Genomic DNA, 8989 nt, shown 5'->3' with positions numbered 1-8989 from the left:
CCTACCCTGATATCTTCTCATACCTTGTCTGTGGAGTCAGCGCATACACGGCAAATCATTTTTGGAATTGTAATTCCCTGGAGGTGCACATCTAATTCACAAACGGTTGGGTACAAGATCTGGCCGTTTTTAAGCCTCCATGTTGTGAGTACGTTGACCATATGACCAAGATACAGGCAAAAATTGCTCTAGATGAAACCATAAACACACCGTCTGCAGTGGAAGGCAAAAGGAGCCGTCCACAAAAAAGGCAAATTCCACTTGCTACTCTGGAGGAGTTGTCACCGATAAGCTACTCCATAAACAGAACATAGTTCTGCTGCATCACACATTAGGATGTTTGTTCTAATTTTCTATGACCTCAGCGCATTGAAAATAAAACTAAAAGCCCATAAAGAGCAATATGAATTTCTTTAGAACTTACCGGAATGAAAATGTTGGGAGCACACCAACAAAAAACTCGGGATGGCAGAGAACTTGATATCAGCTCATCTCACCGCTGCTATCCAAGCATGATGTCTTCGTTTGGTAACATCAGATACATGAGATCCCTCACGTTGCTTCCAGGAGGGGAAACGATAAAAAGAGAGCCCATTTTCCAGCTTATTCCCTTCCCGATCGTGCGATGTAACATTGCAACCGACAACACAGCAAGTACGAGCCATAGCTGATGTTTCCGTGTGCTTTCGCTCCTGTAGCCCTTTGTTTGGCCTACTAACATGGCGGCTTGACCAAAAATCGTGGCCATGCCCTCTCCAGTGACATCACGCTCTAAAGCCCTATTTACTTTCCAACTCGAGCGGTAGACACGATACGCGCAAATGCACAAAATGCACCACAAAAACTGATGCGCGTGTTTTTATTCGCACTTCAAACGCGTCAGTCGCGCTACTTGCTCACGCGTTTTCGCAACGCAAATCTGCTTCTAAATTTTCGCGGGACCCCCAGTCGCGCTTCATTGCGCTCCTCCATTGACTTTATATGTAAACCTGACGCTCTGGTTGGTCAGGTTTACAGAGTTGGGGCCCATTTGCACTCAGAGCCACAGAATCAGTACCTGAGTCAATCAACCACAAAAAGAATAAGACAGACTGGCTTGAGTCTGTAACAAGCCATTGGCCCAGCCTACCAAAGGGGCCAAGAGGACAGACCACCACAGTGCAAAGAGGGACCCAACAAGAACACGGGCAGTCCCGGGCAGCGGGGCCCCAGGCACCACACCCAGACCCGTATAGAAGAGGCCAGCAACCCAATATCTGCCACCACAAACCCCCCAGACCCCACATCCCAAAACTATAAGGCAGCAGCCACCTACCACCATCCACCGAGGCACAGCCACAGATGCCCCAAAACAGCAGCCGCAGCCCTCCAGCTCCCACGATGCCACAAGATTTCTACTTCAACATTGGAAGGAACTATTTCCTCTTCTGCCTTTCATAGTCATGTGCAAAATACGGCTGTATAAATGTGTCCAGCCCCTGGCGTGCGCACTCACAACAATGGCTGAGTGTAACTGGAGTTACGTGCAGACGTATTTTACCTCCACAAACAGCCGAGATGTGGTTTGCAATACATGTGGCAAGACAGTGAGGTGTTGTGGCAACACCACTAACCTCGTGAAATATCCATCCATCCATCCATCCATTCGCTTCTGCTTATCCTTTTCAGGGTCACGGGGGGCGCTGGAGCCTATCCCACCTGTCATAGGGCGAGAGGCGGGGTACACCCTGGACAGGTCGCCAGTCTGTCGCAGGGCCAACACACAGAGACAGACAACCATTCGCACACACATTCACTCGCACATTCACACCTAGTGGCAATTTGAATTATCCAGTTAACCTATCCCCACAAGTTGCATGTCTTTGGACAGTGGGAGGAAGCCGGAGTACCCGGAGGGAACCCACGCAAACACGGGGAGAACATGCAAACTCCACACAGAAAGACCCCGGCCTGATGGTGGAATTGAACTCAGGACCTTCTTGCTGTGCGGCAACAGTGCTAACCACCGTGCCACCGTGCTGCCTCGTGAAATACCTCAGAGTAAATCATATCACAGAATATGACGAGTTTATGTTGAGGCGAACTGAAGAGGAGGAGAGGGACAGGTGCTGCTAGGGCGAGACAGACATCTCTCACTGAATCCTTTAATGCTGCATGCAGGCAGCGTGCTCAAATAGCGCACAACTTCAGGTTTTTTATTTCTATATGATGAATTCTGCATTATTAAGTGATAAGAACGAGTAATATGATGTCCTGTAATCATGATGATGCTATAATTTGAGATAAAATAAAAGATACAATAAATAAAGTAAGTTTTTGTACAAAGTATCGTATCGGATAAGTACCACCCTGAATTTTACTTGGTATCGCATCGGAAAGGAAATCAGTGGTATCGCACATCACTAGTGGAAATGATTGGGTTTGCGTCTTACTTGGCAGGTATGGCTCTGGAGGGAGGGGAAATGGCCGAGTGAGCGTCCTGCAAGACAAGTTAGTGGAAAACAAGGCAACAAGTACAACACAGAAACACCAAGCATGCAGCACTGCAGACTGTTACTGACACAAACTGGCAGCGAAGAGATGCTGACTCTGGTCTTAAGTACTGATTGCCTCAGATCTCCATCAGTTGAGCTGAGCAGGTGGAATAATGACGACTCCACCCAGAGGCGGATAACAAGGAACACACGGAAACAGTAGAAAGACACAGGATGCTCGCGTGGACCGTGACAACATATTTGCTGCCGAGCACAGTCTCTACACCAAAATTTGTGTTTTCTTATTTATTAATTAAATTTTAATTTAAGTTTATTTCAGCTTGTTAAATTATTTGTTTTTGTGGTAAGGTAGCATAGGCAAATTCGAATAATTACATTTTTGTTCTACTGCTAATACAGCAAGAATTAGAACAGTGAAGTTTATTTTTCTGGTAATTAATATGGCTCCTTGTGTAAGGAGTATCAGAACCTTTGAGATGCATTCTTTCTAAATACAGAGTCTCTGTGGCTTTTACGCCCCAAAACTGCGCCAAAAATTGGTCCACCCCAAGGATCGGGTCCCCTGACATGAACAGAGTAACATAGTGTACGCTGTTAAGTGCCAGGAGGACTGCCAGGATTTATACATCAGGGAAACCAAACAACTTCTGGCGAAGCAGATGGCACAACACAGAAGAGCAGACATTCCCCAACTCTCTGTGAATGGGACTCGTAGCCACTGATCAGTAGTCTTTGATCAATGATCTCCCAGCCTTTTGAGATAAGAACCAGTCCATTTTTATTGCTGACAATAGATATGGTCAGCAATAAAGTGAAGGTAAGCTGTGGTATTTAAACAATGCTTAAGTGGTACTAATGGGCCCATTGTTTGCTAAGAAAATATTCCCCACACCATTACACCACCATCAGCCTGTACTGTTGATATGAGGCAAAATAGATTTCACATTGTTTACACAAAATTCTGACCCTACCACCAGAATGTAGCAGTAAGAATTGAGACTCATTTTACCAGATTGATGAGCTCCTGCAAATTGTAGTCTCCATTTCCTGTTTTTACCTGAAAGGAGTGGCACCCATTATGCTCCTCTGCTGCTATAGCCCATCTGCTTCAAGATTTAATGTGTTGTGCGTTCAGAGAATGCACTTTCTGTCTGGCTATTCTCATCTGACTTCTGGCATGACCAATGCACTTCCCCCCGAAAAAACTGCCCCTCTGTGGATATTTTCTCTTATTAAATTATTCTTTTGCAATGCTCAGTTTGAACTTCAACGGGTTTTTTTGACCATAGCTACACGCTTAAATGACTTACTGCCATGTGACTGAGTCACTAAATATTAGCGTCAATGGGCAGTTGAGTGGGTATAACTAATAAAGTGGCTGATAAGAGTACATCAGGGGATCAACCAGTTACACACAATCCTGCTTTGCCATAAATCAACCTGTTTGCCCAACTAGAGGACCAGTCAGGGTCACGTTTGAATTAAATGGGTAGTCCATTAGCATGAATTCTGAACAGATTGGTGTTAAAATTAGATAATTGCATTGCTTGTGCCATAGATTAGCATCTTGGCAGGTTACAAAACAAATATCTGACAAACACAGTGAGTTCTTTTGTTTTTATTGTTTTTTCTTTGTTTGTTAATTTTTATTTATTTGTTTTTTGGGGTGGGGAGGGGGGTGTCTTTTACTCTTAGATCAAATTCAAATTCCAATTCAAATTCAAATTTTATTTGTCACGTACACAGTCATACACAGTACGATATGTAGTGAAATGCTTGGACAACTGCTCGTGACCTAAAGAGAACAAAAAAGGAAAAGGCTATGAATAAGATAGGAAATAAATGTGAAAAATTAAAAAGGGTAAATTTAACTAGGAAGGAATAAAATATAAATTAAGGTTAAAAATGAAATAACTGTACAACACAAATTAGAATGAAGGGTAAATTTAACTGGGAAGAATAAGATAAAGATAAATATATAAATTAAAGTTGAAAATAAAATAACTGTACAACAAAATACACAATACACAATATAGAACTATATAAGAATGTATGAAGAAATCTAAATCTAAATAAATATATACACAATAACAGCAGCTGTACAAGTATTAACCGGAAATTAAGAATATAGTGACCAGTGTTGTGCAAAACCAAAGTCCAGAAAGTCCAGTGTGTGTGTAAGAACCATATGTGTGGGTCAGTACTGTGTGGTGGTGTGATTGAGAGACCGTATCGCCTGCGGGAAGAAGCTCCTCCTCAGTCTCTCTGTGTTGGTCTTCAGGGAGCGGAATCGCTTTCCTGACCTCAACAGAGAGAACAGTCTGTTGTTGGGATGGCTGAGGTCCTTCACGATCTTCCTGGCCTTGGTCCAGCACCGCCTGCTGTAGATTGAGTGCAGGTCAGGGAGCTCGGAGCGGATGGTGCGCTCAGCTGACCGCACAACCCTCTGTAGAGCTCGTCTGTCCTGCATGGTGCTGTTCCCGAACGCTGTCGGGCCTTTTTCACCACGGTGTTGATGTGACAGGACCATGATAGGTCCTGCGTGATGTGAACTCCGAGGTATTTGAAGCTGTCCACTCTCTCCACTGGGCACTCGTTGATGACAGGGGTCTGGTAGTTCCTCTCCTGCTTAGTGCTGAAGTCCACTATCAGCTCCTTTGTCTTACTGACGTTTAGAAGGAGGTTGTTCCTCTGGCACCAGTTCTCCAGATTCCTAATCTCCTTCAGGTAGGCCGTCTCGTTGTTATCAGAGATCAGGCCCACCACGACGGTGTCGTCAGCAAACTTGATGATGGTGGTGGAGCTGGTAGTGGCCACACAGTCATATGTGTACAAAGAGTACAGCAGGGGGCTCAGAACACACCCCTGGGGGGCTCCAGTGCTGAGAGTGGTGGAGGCTGAGACATGTCCGCCCATCCTTACTGCCTGTGGTCTGCCAGTTAGGAAGTTGGAGATCCACAGACACATAGATGAGCTGAGTCCCAGATGCTCCAGCTTGGTGGTGAGTGTGGAGGGAATTATGGTGTTAAATGCAGAGCTGTAGTCTATGAAGAGCATTTTAACATAATTCCCCCTTCTAGTGTCCAAGTGAGTGAGTGATGTGTGGAGGAGATGAGAGATGGCATCGTCTGTGGAACGATTTGGACGGTAAGCGAACTGTAATGGGTCCAGTGTGTCTGGTAGTGAAGAAATGATGAAGTCTCTGACCAGGCGTTCAAAGCACTTCATCACTACTGAGGTGAGGGCTACAGGGCGATAGTCATTGAGAGAAGCAGGGTGGGGTTTCTTCGGGACAGGAACAATGATGGACTCTTTGAAGCATGTGGGGATCACCGACTGAGATAAAGAGATGTTGAATATCTCAGTGAACACAGGAGCTAGCTGGTATGCGCAGTCTCTTAGGATACGACCTGGGATGCCGTCTGGTCCTGCTGCTTTCCTGGTGTTCACTCTCTTGAAGGCTCTCCTTACTTCACGCTCGGAGATGACGAGCACGTTTCCGGTGCTGGCAGTATCTTCCTGTCTGCAGCCGTTAGCGCCGCTAACACTAGCATTGTTGGAGACCTTAGCTGCAGCCTCGAAGCGAGCATAGAAAGTGTTCAGCTCGTCTGCCAAAGTCACGGCCGCGTTCGTCATACCGGTTGTTGGTGCTTTATAGTCCGTTATTGTCCTTAGTCCCCGCCACAGGCTCCTAGAGTCACTCTGTTGGAGTTGTGACTCTAGTTTCCTCCCGTAGCGCTGCTTCGCCTCTTTCACCGCCCTCCGCACGTTATATGACGCGGCTTTGTACGGGTCCATGTCCCCCGTCGTGAGTCCCGTGTTGTAGGCAGCGGTGCGGGATCTCAGAGCGTCGCGGATGGTTTTATCCACCCACGGCTTCTGGTTGGGAAACGTTGTGATAATCTTTGTCTCCACGGTATCATCCGCTAGTTTCCCGATGAATCCCACAACCGCTTCCGTAAACACGTTGACGTCATCGTCGGAGCTGTTTCTGAACATGCCCCAGTCTGCGTCATCGAGTGCGTCCTGTAACGCGGCCACCGATTGATCCGTCCAGCGCGCGACCTTCCTCTGAACCGGAACTTCCTGTTTCAGCCTTTGTTTGTATTTTGGCATGAGGAAGATGGCGGCGTGATCAGATTTGCCAAACGGGGGGCGGGATTGTGCCTTGTAGCCGTCCTTGACCGTAGTGTAGCAGTGGTCCAGTGTCCTTTCACCCCTGGTGGGGCAGGTGATGTGTTGATAAAAGTTCGGCGCTGCGCGTTTGAGGTTGGCGCTATTAAAGTCCCCCGTCACAATAAGCGCAGCGTCCCGGTGTTGTGTCTGGTGCTGTGTGAGTGCCTCATGCAGCTCGCATAAGGCGGTGACCGTGTCCGCTTGTGGTGGAATATAAACGGCACTTACAATGACCGATGTAAATTCCCGAGGTAGATAAAAAGGACGACACATGATGGACAGTAGTTCCAGATTTGGTGTGCAGGAGCGTGTGAGAGGAACAACGTTCGCACTGTTGCACCAGTTGTTGTTCACCATTAAACACACGCCGCCTCCCCTTGACTTCCCCGAGTCCCGTGTCCTGTCCATGCGGTGAACCGAGAAGAACTCGGCCGGCTGGATGGCGTGGTCCGGCACCGCTGGGTTCAGCCATGTCTCGGTGAAGCAGAGGAGATTGCAGTCCCGAATGTCTCTCTGGAACTTTATCCTGGCCCTGAGGTCGTCAAGCTTGTTCTCCAGTGACTGGACGTTGGCGAGCAGGATGCTAGGCAGAGGTGTGCGGTGTGCACGAGCTCTCAGCCTGTTCCTGACGCCGGCTCGCTTCCCTCTAGGCCGCCGCCGCTTCCCTTTGTTCTCCCTCGAGATCTCACTCGGCCAGCTCGGATCCGGAGTTAAAAACTTCGAATTGTGAGTACATTGTATACCAATAGAAACAAGAGTGTCACTGTCATACCTAATGTACCCAATGGTGATGATTTTGCCGATTTAGAAACGCTGAAAACTAACTTAAAAAACAAAGACAAAGAAAAAGTGGTCGGAGCAGTCGTGACGGCAGCCGACCTCACCGGCGCCATCTTAATAATGATATTTATCATCTTAAGATGATATTTAATAAAAATATTTTGTTACAAACTCCTTCCAATCCTTCTTCATTTTTTGTTGCCATAGTACCGGATGAGGAATCCAGCGCATATGACAATGTCATGTTGGATTGCATTTTGAAAAATGGCACAAAAGTTATACACAGTCCATTAAAATGCCTAAACTTCCATATGTGATGCATTGGAGTGAGACCATCCTCACCTCACTCTCTCTTAGTCTCAACTTCTGAAAACTTCTATTCTGATTTCCTTTTGTGTTTGGGGATTGGTTTGAGGCTTTAACTATAATAGTACATAAGCACTATAGGCATAAACCCTTTTTCTGCTTGAAAAACTGGTGCAATGAAGTGGCTGTTATACTTCCACCTGGCCTGACTGTCATTATCCCACTGATTTCAATGTCAGACAAAGTACTCAACACATTCCCTCCAACACTATCTGCTGCAAACAGGCTCCATGTTGATCAAAGTAGGGCAGGAGAGAAAAGGATGAAAATGCTGATAGTGATGATGACAGTGATCACTACTGTGATATCCTCAGTATTTTGATACAAGCTGATAAAAACGGCCTCTTTCTGCACAATTCAGGGCCATTTTTCATCAAGAAAGGACAGCTGTAATCATCCCTTTTGCTTTCCTGTCCCATCCGTCTTCCCCTTAGCATGCATCAGGATCAATCTAGGTTCATTTATTTTAATCATCTCTTATTTGCAAAACTGACAAAGTCAAAAGAGGACAACAGAAACAAAGTTAATTTTGAAAATAAGTCAAAGTATACATTTATACAACTCCATTCCTTTGGAGTAACATTCACATTTTTTCATTAGAAAACATAATTTTTAATCCCCCCCCCCCCCCCCCCCAATCTGTTTTAAATTAAATAAGTTAATTGTCAGCATTAGATTCTCTATGAATTTTTTTTTAATCAAAAATATGCACAAAAAAATCCAAACCTCAGACATGAGCAATGATACAATTAAAAAACAATTAATTAACAATAGATTTTGAATCCTATAACTTTTTTAATGATAAATTAAGTGTAATTTTGAATCTTTGAAAAATATATGTGGATAATTTATTTGTCCACCTTTTTCATGTTGATACAGTGCACCCAATCTGATTGTTCAAACCTGAGTTATTCTATATAGTTATTCCACCATAATGTGAGAATGTTCATAAATAGATATTTTAAATGGAAATTTAAACTTTTACCATCCCCATGAATGTTCAGTGCTGTTTACATCAATTCCAGCTCAAATAGGTACATTTTTAGAAAAGTTCTGATGTGCATAAACATTTTATCCCATTTATTTATTTTTATAGTCAGCTTTTTACACACTAACCTTTATTTTCTTTGTATTTAACTGAGTTCTTTTGTGTTATGAAGTTTTTAGCTTAT

This window comes from Astatotilapia calliptera, chromosome 22 (assembly GCF_900246225.1).
Source record: "Astatotilapia calliptera chromosome 22, fAstCal1.2, whole genome shotgun sequence".
Lineage (NCBI taxonomy): Eukaryota > Metazoa > Chordata > Actinopteri > Cichliformes > Cichlidae > Astatotilapia > Astatotilapia calliptera.
The sequence above is the reverse complement of the archived record's forward strand: the minus strand, read 5'-3'. Positions refer to the sequence as shown.